This window comes from Oncorhynchus masou, chromosome 9, assembly GCF_036934945.1.
Source record: "Oncorhynchus masou masou isolate Uvic2021 chromosome 9, UVic_Omas_1.1, whole genome shotgun sequence".
In the NCBI taxonomy this organism is placed as follows: domain Eukaryota; kingdom Metazoa; phylum Chordata; class Actinopteri; order Salmoniformes; family Salmonidae; genus Oncorhynchus; species Oncorhynchus masou.
In genome coordinates, this window is record NC_088220.1 from 55,540,579 (window position 1) to 55,554,681 (window position 14,103).

Genomic DNA, 14,103 nt, shown 5'->3' on the forward strand with positions numbered 1-14,103 from the left:
ACACGAAACAGCTTTCTCCTGCAAATAAAAAAGGGTTCCAAAAGGGTTATTCGGCTGTCCCCATAGGAGAACACTTTTTGGTCCGGCTTCAGCTAGAACCCTTTTTGGTCCGGCTCCAGTGAAAACCCTTTTTGGTTCGGTTCCAGGTAGAACCGTTTTGAGCTCCACATAGAACCCTCTGTAGAAAGGGTTCTTCAAAGGGTTATTTTTGTAAAGAAACTACATATGCTTCTCTGCAATTCTGCTAAAATCTGTGTAAAAGACTGAAAGGAATGTGAGTCTTATTCTGTACATTTAGTTATTGCTTGCTTTTCTAAAATCTATCAACCTTGTCAGCAGGCATGCCAACTAAGATAGACAAACTATCTACTCTAACTTGATTGATAGCCTGAAATGCCTTCTTGGTAGCTAGTTATGAAGGTTGTGACATTGGGAACATATCCGGGCTAGCTAAAGCCAACTTCATAAAATTGCTACGTGGCTAGTAGTATTACAGGACAAATATGTTTGGGCACGTACCCCTGTGCCCCCATGGGAATGACGCCTCTGGTATTTTCTATGGCAGAAATGATGATAAAGGTGCAACAGGTTAGTTAGAGAGTTGTGTCAAGAAAGTGTAGCCTACAAGAAATTGTCAAGAAAGTGTAGCCTACAAAGAAACCGATGAGGTAAAACCCTAAATAATAATAAATCCACCATCTTACTCACCATGGCTCATGAACACCAGGATGTAGGCCTATATTGCGTTTACATTTTAGTAATTTAGCAGATGCTCTTATCCAGAGCAATTTACAGTAAGTGCATTCATCTTAAAACAGCTAGATGGGACAACCACATATATCAGTCATAGTAAGTACATTTTTCCTCAATAAAGTAGCTATCAGCAAAGTCAGTGCAAAACAAAAGTGAGTTCATCATTTAATCCACTATGAATTTGAGTTTTGTGAGCCCTGCATGGCACATACACAAAATCCCATTGTTAAGCAAAACAAACAATGCATGCAAGATTTGTGTATCAATCATTTCATAAGGCCACCATGCAACTTGATCCTGGTATCACTGCATCAACACTTCAAGAGATTGAAGAGGAGAGGAATCAGTTACCGGTTTGTATTGACTGATCTGTTGACACAGACAATGACGTGTGGTCGAATTCTGTTACAGACCTTACTATTGTTTGTCCACCCATAGTCCAAGATCCTGGACCTGTCACTGAGCGAAAAGGTGTCCTATTACTGCTGTGCAATGGCTACCACCTCTCTGAGATCTGTAAACAGAGCAACCCAACAGAGACCTGGTGATGACCTAATTGTTTTGACAGGCAAACAACAGACCCCTGAGAGCCCATATGGGAACCCATGAGTCTACAGAGGGAGGAAAAAGTGCACTGGTTTGCATTGCTGGGCTGCTGATGAGGAGTATCCAAGATGCCATTTTAATTTAGTTTATATTGCTAATCCTGGGTTTCAGCCTTGCTAGCGCATGGGAAAGCAGTGTGTGGATCTCATGTGGATTGCTGAAAATGCACATTCCTTCACATTGTGTTCCACAGCCTTATGATAACAAGGCATTGTAGGACTAAAAGGAGTCAGATGAGGGTACGATGGCAACAGCTGACACCCCTCAGCCACGAGCCATTTGTCCAGCCAGCCCTGGGTGATGATGATGAGGTAATGGTTGTTCCTGAAGCATCACACCTCTTTATCACTAAAGCCCTGTTCAAACAGGAGCATCTCTTCACATATTTCATGAATTATCCTACAATGCAACAGGCCCTGTGACCTCAACGTGAAGTCATGTCTGGGTTAGCCTTCGCGAACAGTCAGAAAAAAGTCACAGTCAATGCTTTTTGTGACATGCATGAGATGGATTCAGAGATACAGTATAGAGGAGGGGTGCAACAGTAGAAGTGGACCTGTTAATTTTGCCACGGTATATCACATTTTAAAGAGAGAAAATATGTATATCTATATATGAATATATACATATATTTGGATATTTGATAATCATTAGCTATACTGAATTCACAGAATTTCAGAATCCATTTAACTGTTTTGTTTCTGATAGGGCCTAACTGAATTTGATGTTTGCTGTCAAGGGGGCCAAGGTTTCTTCAACCTTATCCAATATGATAAGAATTTGCTGAATTTACTGCAGAGACTGACATATGCACCATTAATTTGAGATGAGAGAGAACGTCATTGGTCCTGTCGATCTTTCTGTTAGCCTACATGTTTGTCACGACTTCTACCGAAGTCGATGCCTCCTTGTTCGGGCATCGGAGGTGGATGTCACCGTCTTCTAGCCATCATTGATCCATTTTTTTTCTCTCCATTGGTTTTGTCTTGTCTTGTCTTCCTACACACCTGGTTTCAATCCCATTCATTACCTGTTATGTATTTAACCCTCTGTTCTCCCCCATGTCTTTGTCAGAGATTGTTTGTTGTTCAGATTTCGTGTTGTTTGTATTGGTGCGCGACGGGTCCTCCTACCCACTTTGTTTTATATTATTCATAGTTATGTTTTGTTTAAAGTTACTAAACAACTCCATTCCACTAAGTTTGATTCTCCTGCGCCTGACTTCCCTGCCACCTATACACACACGACTCTGGCAATGTTTAATTTGTTAAGGTGTTTTATGCATCTGTAAAACCAAACATAGGCTATACATTTGGTACACACAACATGTAAGGGATAATCAACGAGGGTCTATGAGTTCTATGGAAAATAATGAAAGGCATGGAAGGTGTGTTCCAGAGTGGAACAAACCCTCCATGGAGTTACCTCTCTCTCTCTCTCTCTCTCTCTCTCTCTATATATATATATATATATAAATTATCAAAAATGATCAATGGAAATCAAATGTATCAACCCATGGAGGTCTGGATTTGGAGTCACACTCAAAAGTAAAGTGGAAAACCACACTACAGGCTGATCCAACTTTGATGTAATGTCCTTAAAACAAGTCAAAATGAGGGTGTGTGTGGCCTCCACGTGCCTGTATGACCTCCCTACAACGCCTGGGCATGCTCCTGATGAGGTGGCGGATGGTCTCCTGAGGGATCTCCTCCCCGCCAACTCCTGGACAGTCTGTGGTGCAACGTGGTGTTGGTGGATGGAGCGAGACATGATGTCCCAGATGTGCTCAATTGGATTCAGGTCTGGGGAACGGGCGGACCAGTCCATAGCATCAATGCCTTCCTCTTGCAGGACCTGCTGACACACTCCAGCCACATGAGGTCGAGCATTGTCTTGCATTAGGAGGAATCCAGGGCCAACCGCATCAGCATATGGTCTCACAAGGGGTCTGAGGATCTCATCTCGGTACCTAATGGCAGTCAGGCTACCTCTGGCGAGCACATGGAGGGCTGTGCGGCCCCCCAAAGAAATGCCACCCCACACCATGACTGACCCACCGCCAAACCGGTCATGCTGGAGGATGTTGCAGGCAGCAGAACGTTCTCCACGGCGTCTCCAGACTCTGTCACGTCTGTCACGTGTTCAGTGTGAACCTGCTTTCATCTGTGAAGAGCACAGGGCACCAGTGGCGAATTTGCCAATCTTGATGTTCTCTGGCAAATTCCAAACATCCTGCACGGTGTTGGGCTGTAAGCACAACCCCCACCTGTGGACGTCGGGCCCTCATACTATCCTCATGGAGTCTGTTTCTGACCATTTGAGCAGACACATGCACATTTGTGGCCTGCTGGAGGTCATTTTGCAGGGCTCTGGTAGTGCTCCTCCTTGCACAAAGGCGGAGGTAGCGGTCCTGCTGCTGGGTTGTTGCCCTCCTACGGCCTCCTCCGCGTCTCATGATGTACTGGCCTGTCTCCTGGTAGCGCCTCCATGCTCTGGACACTACGCTGACAGACACAGCAAACCTTCTTGCCACAGCTCGCATTGATGTGCCATCCTGGATGAGCTGCACTACCTGAGCCACTTGTGTGGGTTGTAGACTCAGTCTCATGCTACCACTAGAGAGAAAGCACCGTCAGCATTCAAACGTGACCAAAACATCAGCCAGGAAGCGTAGGAACTGAGAAGTGGTCTGTGGTCCCCACCTGCAGAACCACTCCTTTATTGGGGGTGTCTTGCTCATTGCCTATAATTTCCACCTGTTGTCTATTCCATGTGCACAACAGCATGTGAAATTTATTGTCAATCAGTGTTGCTTCCTAAGTGGACAGTTTGATTTCACAGAAATGTGATTGACTTGGAGTTGCATTGTGTTGTTTAAGTGTTCCCTTCATTTTTTTGAGCAGTGTATATACTACCATTCAAAAGTTTGGGGTCACTTAAAAATGTCCTTGTTTTTGAAAGAAAAGCAAATTTTTGTCCATTAAAATAACATTGAAATACAATCAGAAATACAGTGTAGACATTAATGTTGTAAATGACTATTGTAGCTGGAAACGGCAGATTTTTTATAGAATATCTACATAGGCGTACAGAGGCCCATTGTCAGCAACCATGTGTTCCAATGGCACGTTGTGTTAGCTAATCCAAGTTTATAATTTTAAAAGGCTAATTGATCATTAGAAAGCCCCTTTGCAATTATGTTAGCACAGTTAAACTGTTGTGCTGATTAGACTAGTTGAGTATCTGGAGCATCAGCATTTGTGGATTCGGTTACAGGCTCAAAATGTCCAGAAACAAACATTTCTTCTGAAACTCGTCAGTCTTTTCTTGTTCTGAGAAATGAAGGCAATTCCATCTAAGAAACTGAAGATCTGAAGATCGTACAATGCTGTATACTACTCTATTCACAGAACAGCGCAAGCTGGCTCTAACCAGAATAGAAAGAGTGGGAGGCCCCGGTGCACAACTGAGCAAGAGGACAAGTACATTAGTGTCTAGTTTGAGAAACAGACGCCTCACAAGTCCTCAACTGGCAGCTTCATTAAATAGTACCCGCAAAACACCAGTCTCAACATCAACAGTGAAGAGGCGACTCCGGGATGCTGGCCTTCTAGGCAGAGTTGCAAAGAAAAAGCCATATCTCAGACTGGCCAATAAAAAGAAAAGATTAAGATGGGCAAAAGAACACAGACACTGGACAGAGGAACTCTGCCTAGAAGGCCAGCATCCCGGAGTTGCCACGTCACTGTTGACTTTGAGACTGGTGTTTTGCACGTTGTTTGATTTATGGAACACTAAGATAAATAGTTATCTGTGTCGTATACAGTAATAACTACAGCCAGACTCTGCTATAGATATAGATAAAGATATAGATATACAGTGCTATAGATATACAGTAGTCTTAGTCTCCACTCTATGGAGACCAATGACTGTAGACAGAATTCTCGGGAAAGCCTGTTTATCACGCGCTGTCTCTTACACAGTAGTGTAGACCCCGGTTGCTACAGTACTCCATGGTAGGGGTGCTACCTGGTGATGGTTTGCTCAGGTCTCAGGTCTGTCTCTCAGCACCCTGCCATTACCTTGTTTGTGGAGGCAGGTGTTTGCCCAGTGCCACCTCAGCTGGCCCAACTACGCCTGTTTGGCAGCTAATTAAAGCACGCAACAATGAAAAGTAATTTGTGAAATTGAGGTGGGGGGAGGAGGGGGGGGGGGTTCTGCAGTCTCCCATCTGAGTTGAAAAAAATAGGAGAGGGTGTGTGTGTGTGTGTGTGGGGGGGGATAATGGATGATGTCATTGTGGTAACCCAAACATTGGCTCATCCTGCAATGTGTTAGGAGACTGTGCTGTGGCCTTCTGTTTTGGTTACTACTATCAGACTGATACAAATACACACACACGCACACACACACACACACACACACACACACACACACACACACACACACACACACACACACACACACACACACACACACACACACACACACACACACACACACACACACACACACACACACACACACTCCTCGAAAGGCTGGCAGACTTGATCAGGTTGTGGCATTCAAGTAGGCTGCCCCCCAACACCCTCCTACCCACCGGAGAAAGGGTCCTCTTCTCAGCACCTGTAACACCTACAATACTAATATTACACTGGATTTAAATAGCACTTTTTAGAGACCCAAAGACGCATAAAGACACCTTTTAGCTCTGGCCCTCCTACAGAGTTTTGACTAGATGGTATACAGTTTATGTCAGAATTTACATTTGGTGCAGAATTTGTGCAGCAGGTTAGGATGATTAAAGTTGCATTTTAGGATACTTTGTTTTAAGGTTAGGAAAAGGGTTAGGATTAGGGTTAACTCAAGTGCAAAAAATGACAACTTTTGAAGTAAATTTGACATAAACTGTATCTTGTCGAAACATGACCATCCTACAGGGGGGACCTGATGATGATGCACAGAACAGAGGGCATGGGGAAAACAACAGGGAGATAACTCAGTACAAAGCAAATGATCTCATTTGCATGCTTGTCACTATCACAGAGGTGAAAATTGCCTATTAGGGAGTGTGTATGTGCAGGTAAACAGACAGGGCAGATAAATTAGTGCATGTGATCGTGGCGCTATCATGCCCTCATTTGAGTTGCATGACCTCACTCAAATTATGTGCCCTCGTTTAACGCATGATGCAGCCAAGAATAGAACACCAATCACATGACCAAGGGCGTAACTTCATCATCCACCATTAACAGCATCATCAGTGTGGCACCACACAGCGTACAGCAGCAGCATTATATATTCCAACAATGAAATTGTTGACAGCTTGTTGTCACATTTGATTATGAGGGCTCAGTTCCCGAAAAGCATTCGCTGTGCATCACAATCAAAATGTTCACTTTGTGTTCTGTATCAGAGCAATAGATCCCTCGAGCAGGATTCACTGACGTGTGAATACATTAATGATTATGACTGTCCAAGTGAGACGCAAAATTAATAAATCATTCACCATGAAATGAAAATACAAGGCCATTTGGCTGTTTCTTATCTAAATAGCACACCAAATACGTTTAATTACTAGAGATGAACTAAAATATGTCTATATTTCATTCCTAGATATGCATACAGATAATGTCTCAATTAATTTAACTAGCTGTATGGCAAGGTGGGGAGAGTTGGTCGAGATTCATGTATATTGTATTGCCTTCTGTTCTGGTCTCTCGTGAGTCGTGCAAGATGCCAAGCAAATTTGCCCATGATGGGATGTTCGCCCGGACATGTACCTGCGAGGGATTCCCCTTTTTTAGCGAGGACAATCTGTCATTTCCAGCCGATTAGGCACCGCAACAAAAGCCGCACCGCGAGCACTCCGCAGCTGAATGGTTGGGGTCAATGGTCGCACAGTCACGTTTCACATCTGAGGTTAAAGGACAAAACAAGGGGATTTCCAATGCGCAGTTTGTGGTTATTTTGACAGCGTGTATAGGCTACATTATCATTATTAAACGTGTTAAATGAATGCATATATAGGCTATAGAGACATAGGCTATGAAATTGAGCCTGCGATGTAACTAGTCAACAAGCCCCTAGATCCTAAATCTGCAAAATGTTTGCAAACAACCACACACAAAAAAGCAAAGGCTTTGTCATTTGAAAAGCACATGAAGACTACAATTTAATATATCTAATCCAATATCAGCAAGCAGGTTGAATATCCACAGATTAGGCGATTTGTCATAACTGGATTTCAGTGTTTGACAAAACATGTCCTAATCCCATATTATAATTTGGGCATATTTTCGTTTATGTGGGAGGTAATTTAAGGATTTGATTTAAAACATCAAAGCATTAGCTGCATAGGCCTAGTCATCATTTTGCATTTGGTGTCTTTAATGTAAGGGATTACAAATACCATTTTCAATTGCATCATTGCAATTATCCAAATGAGAAATTGAAAAATATACATTTTAGAGATACATCTTACCCTAAAATGTTGTTTTTTCCCCACACAAAAGGGCAACACGTTTAAATTATTTTTTTTCAAGTATATTTTTCCCCTATGTGTGATCATAAAAATATCTGATAACAAGCATGTAATTGATAAAGAAAATGAGGCAATAAATCAATGGGTGACCACCCCTAACAATGTGACAGGTTATGAGTGTCATTCAAGCAATGTGCAACAGGCCTACTCTACAATTGTTCATGTATGTGTCTCTGTTATTGTATCCTACAGCCCATGGTTATAACGAGGTTATAACCAATGACGTCATATATTACGTGTTATAATATGCAATGCAGATGCACTTTGAACCCTTGTCATAGGCAGTCAATTTCCTCATACCAAAAGATACCAACATGATTTTTATGGTCTGACAAATGCATGCATTGATAATGACGCTGCTGCTGTTGATTTACTATGCTGTTTACCATTCAATCTATACATAGGACAGGTTTAAAAATATTACAGATTTTTGCACCCATAGGCTCGAGGCACCAGCTACTATCCAACCAGGCTTTTTTGACCGTTAACATAAAAGGTGCAACAGACGTGGTAAACACACAGGAAAGCAACATGGGAGGGAATGGGGCAGGGTTGGGCAAAAAGGTGTTTTGTTTCTTCCTTGAAAGTCTTGTCCGGGATATTTAAACTGAGTAGCAGCATGTATCTTGTCGATGTGCATGTCAGGACTTGTTGTAATGCATCGAGGAGAGGGCGTGGCGAAACAGCCAACCGCGGGAGTGAAAGCAGAGTAATACCACTATGAAACAGTCTCCCCTGTTATCAACATTTGGACCATAGCTCGGTGATAACGTGTTGGATAAGCATCGTTTTCCACGGAATAAAATAAGACTATACGGTTTGAATGGGCTGACTGTTTTGAGAATCGCAGCGGGAAACGTGGAATGTCACAAACTGCAAGTGGACTTTCTTCCACATCCAACGCAAGGACAAGCCGCTTGTTGGACACGTTCTGATGTCAACAAGCCATCGACAGTGCCTCAACTACAGACAGATTTACAGTAATCGCGAATCATCAGATACATCAAGTAAGTCTTAAAAGTTAGCAAATATCTTGATGATGCTGCTAGACTTGGCTACAGCTGTACTGTACAGCTGAGTTTTGACAGGCTGCTAACGTTAGCTTTCAAGGTCGAGTTGTTAGATATAGCTAGCTACACAAAATGTGCTATTTAAATCCTTAGAGGGTTTTTCGGCTGTGGATTTAGCTAGCAGTCAAAATAACGTGACACGTCAAATTAGGCTATTATAGCTAACATGCTACATTGTAATCGTATTGTAGTAGTTTCAGAAGATAGTTTTCGAGGCAATCAATGATGTAAGTTAGCTATTTAGAAATATGAAAATAAAGGATTCACGTGGTAGGAGTCAGCGGCATGAATGGGTTTTCCTGTAATGCAGAAAGTGTGTTTGTGTGAAATTCAAGTGGCATCATCTTGTTGGTTGCTGCTTTCGAAAGTGTTTGTTGTCTCTGGTTTTACACACTTGGCTGTCATGAGTTTGATGTGGGGACTTTTATGGTTGTGTGGAGAGGAACAGATAAGATAACATATGACAGCAGCCCAGTGATGCATTTCCACGTTCAACTTCGAGATATGGAATTCACGTTTTTTATACCATGTTGAGCATTTTTCCCCCATCTTCAATTACATGACTGTCGCAGGCAGTATTTCAACAAGTTGGGACCGAGGCAGACCCCTATCGCGTGGAACGGTTTATCCTGCGCAATCACAATCCACCTTCAATGTTTATTTTCCATACTTCATCATTTCCGTGTGAAACGTTTTATGTATTTTGAGTCGGATAGGAATGATACGACCTGTGTGTTACAACGTAAATACATGTTTTGCTCAAAATAATATCAAGCTTTGCAACAGTTAATGGGATGACAGGCGTTTGACAAAAAAATACAATTTTACTGCCGACAGAGTTTGGCGCGCTCAGTGATGTGAATGAGCGCGTGTCGACCCGCTGCTGGCTTGGCTGTGGATTTGTTTATAAATAAGGATCGCACACACGAGGGCGTAGTGGCTGCCATCTAGCGGCCACATAACATATGGGTTGGTAGGTCTGTCGAAAAGTCACTGTTTGAAAACATACATATGCTAAGACAATCTGTATTTCCAGTGGAACAAGGTATTTTAAGCTTATTATTATTATTTTAAACCAAATTTAATGTACAATTTTGCTTGATATTTGGTTTTGAGGAATTTCTAACTGCATTATGAACGACCACAGCACTGAGACCCCTAGGACATAGTTCTTCCTGACATGGTGTATTACCCAATGATGTATATAAACCCTGGATTTCTGATGCTTTGTATTGGCCATTGAGAGGCTTTGAAGCCACCTGTCGGCCATATTGGCTCTCCCAGTAGGAGCAGTCCTCCATCAGTAGCGGTGCATGGGTAAAATCAGTGGTGAAGCCAGAAAAAAAACCATCATTTATTACAACATATGTGTTGTGATAATTGTGCTGTTTGCTCTATAACTGGTTAGTTCATATGCCTTAACACCGTGATATATAGGTCTAAGGCCGAGACAATAAGAAGACACAGTGGCAGAATAATTTCAACTGCACCTTTGTTTAATCATAAAACCGGAGAGCAACCTCTGTCCGCTGAAGTCCACAAACCATTATTCATGTAACAAACAGTTACATGACCTGCAGCAGGGTCAAGCAAGTTAATGTTTCCTACATTTTCAGACTATTGATTTAGAACCAGAGAGAGTTACCTCAAGTCAGAGAGATGGCTTATCTTATATGGCTTAATTGTTTGCATACCTTTACACACAAACACACTGCTCATAGTAAAAAGTTCCCCAATATCCACCAGGTGACAACCGTTTGTAAAAGGAGCGATCAGTCATGGTCTATTACAATTTTGTTATGCATTTGTAAACATCAACAGACTGCACCTGGTATGGCCCGTCCCCAGATGGAGAGTAGAGTGGACCACCATGGTCAGGGCAGACAACACACCTGCAGCATGCAAGTCCAGCGGCCAGACACCTGGCCTGGTGGCAGCAACAACCCTCTCCAGGCTGCATACCACCAGTCCTGCCAACTGCCCTCCAACATGGACACCCAGCCCAGCCAGGGCTCTCCACCACCCCAGCCCCGGAGAGAAGCCTCCCCACCCCCCAGTGCCCATCCACTGGACACTCTCAGAAGAGCAAGCACAGGTAGGTTATTACTACTAGTTGCTGGATACTGTGATGTTTCATATAGTCTTATGTTGCTGCTAATACAGAGTTCTTAGGCATAGGCCTAAATGGTAAGCCACTGAGGCAGAAACCATGGTCATGTTAGAGTATGATTACAAGTGGTAGCTGTGAATAGCTTACTGCTATGAGGAAATACTAGCATCAAAGGACACCATGCTCACATGCTAGTGCAGTGGCATTGGATGGGAAAGTTCCCCTCAACTGTGTGATGGAATGTGTGAGTCGATCGAAAAGGAAAGTTGATGAAATAGAGATGCATTGACTATGGAGCAATATAATTCATTGTGATTGTTATTATACTTGTAAGACTCGTTGATGTTTGTACATCTAAGTGAAGTTCCTCATCTGCTAATTTTCCACCAAGTAGAAATGGGTTGGCTAGTAGTCATAAAACCGTTGTCATCACGTGTAGGATGTAAATACAAGCAGTGCAGAAAATGTGCCCTTTAAGCATCCTCCCTTATATGGCCTAAACTTGATGACGCTTTACCTAGATTGCCTTTAGTATGAACTTGCTAACTAAGAAGTCTGCCCCTGGCAATGACATGGACTCCAGATAGAAAGCTTCCAACCGAATGTTACACATTTGCTACTGTTTTATTCACTCAGTTTGATCTGGTGTGTCCATGCTTGTGGAAAGAGTAAACAAACCGCTAAACAATTGAGATGGGAACCAATGAGGGGAGGGGCCAGGAGGAAGGCAGTCAGAGTATTGCATCTCGAATAGGAGCTTCACAGTCATTGAGAGGTGTGAAAAGTTAAGCCTATGTTTTGAAGGACACAAGCTACAGCATGTGGGTAATTGTCACTGTCATTTACTACAATGGTAAGTGTGGATCAGGCTATTTCTCTGAATCTTGTCAGAGAAGAGCTCAGGGTTGTACTGATGTGGTGTGGTATTGGTGTGTATGTGAGGATTTTAGCGCTGCCGGCTTTGGTCTTGGGGCTATGGAGTTACTTAGGAGGTGAGGGAAGCATTTTGAGCATGTGGCTATGTAACTGAAAGGAATAGTTTGGAATAGTATCTCTCTCTGGCGCTCTCTCTCTTTCTGGCTGTAAGTCAAACACTGTGGTTGGGGCATGTCGAGACTTGTCTCCTGCTCATGGCTTCCCATAGAGAGAAGTCTGCTCGACTTCCTTCAGCGGGATGTCAGCTCAACAAGCCAGTCAACCATCTATCCTGTCAATGCCCTCCCTGGTTAGAGGCATAGCCCTCTCTCTCCCCCTGTTACCTTCCGCGGGGACCGCCGCTTGTACTACTTGACCATTTCTGTTTCTAATCCCTCTTTTAACCCCTCCCCTCCCTTGTGTTTCCTACTTTTGCGCTCTCTGGCTCTCACTGCCTCTTCCTCAGTCCCCGGGCAGACTGGTCCTTCCCCGCCCCTCAGCCTGTCCACCCTATCCCAGCCTAGCCCCTGAATCCGTCCGCCAATGGCTTGATTCCAGTTTATAGTTACCCTGGCAACAAGCCAGAGTTCCTCTCCTCTTCTCTCTCTCTCTCTCTCTCTCTCTCTTTCTCTCTCCTCTCGCTGTCTAGTCACCTGCATCTTAAGGATCAGAAAATACTCAGGACAGTGACACAAATCCCGCGGTTGCCAGGAGCCTTGCTTCCTGTGGAGCGTTCTGTCAGGGTTGTGAACAAACACAGTGGGGTTCAGGAGGAGATTTGGACGGAAACCATCCATAGAATGCACAGAGCTTTTTCTTCCACTTAATTTGAAGTGTCTACGAATCTTGACACAGCGCAGCAGTTTATAAACGGTCACTAAAGCATTTCATTGTACTGCGCACACCCCGTGTAGCCTGTGCATATGACCAATAAAGTTGACGTGATTTGATTTAAAACGTTTTTTTCTCGACCCCTGTCGGCAGTGGCAGTGATGCCACCTGAAGCTGTACAGAGTAGACAGGAGTTCCTCCTTTCAACAAACACTGTAATACACAAACACACGTATTCTAGATTTATGAAGCAGATTAAGAGATTACATTCTAACTTTGAAGGGGAAAATACGGGGTTGATGGCGGCAAGCCCCAAGATTTCAAAAAGTCTTCGAGACTAGCCTGAACAGTCTGACGGGGGTGGTGGAGGGAGGTGGGGGGTGCATTGTGAGGGTTGACTTTCAAAAGAGGGTTGCTGTGTGGGGAAGGGAGGGGGCACATGTTTACCCAGTAAACAATGGGTCTGTGTTGTTAAGCAGCCTAGCCATCATTAAGACTGTAGCCTATATGGTTTAGACCAGACAACATGCTTGTTTCTAGACACCTAAGACTCTTATGGAGCCAGAGAAGTGATGGGGGGGGGGGGTTTTAGACCATATTTTTGTTGCTATACGTGACAACAATATACATGGGCAGCAGGTAGCCTAGTGGTTAGAGCGTTGGGCCAGTAACCGAAAGGTTGCTAGATCGAATCCCTTAACTGAAGAGGTAAACGTCTGTTGTTCTGCTCCTGAGCAAGGTAGTTAACCCACTGTTCCTAGGCTGTCATTGTAAATAAGAATTTGTTCTTAACTGACTTGCCTGGTTAAGTAAAGGTTAAATAATAAAATACAGGAGACATGTTTTATGTGCCAGCGTGCTATCCACAATCTGCCTCCTACCGAAACTTGACCTGATTCAGCCTGGTCTGTGCTGCCGTTGATATAGGCTAGTTGATGTTGTGTTTCAGAGATGGTCGTGGTGGGCTATGGAGGTCCAGCTGTCTGCCCGAGGCAGTAATGGCACGTGTTGTTTTTTCTCCCCAGACCCAGACGGAGAGCTCCAGGACACGACAGCCAGGGATCCCCTCCCTGACCTGCTGCCCCAGAGAGAGCGCTCTCCCCAGGCTTCTCCCCAGCACAGAGCCCCTGGAGTAGCAGACCTGGGGTTGGACGACGAGGTGGTGGAGTTAGTGGCCAACCAGCTCAAGAGAATCGGCGACGATTTGAATGCTACGATCCTCCAGAGAATGGTAAGGTCGAATGATCCCTTTATGAGATGGTGTATTGTTTGGT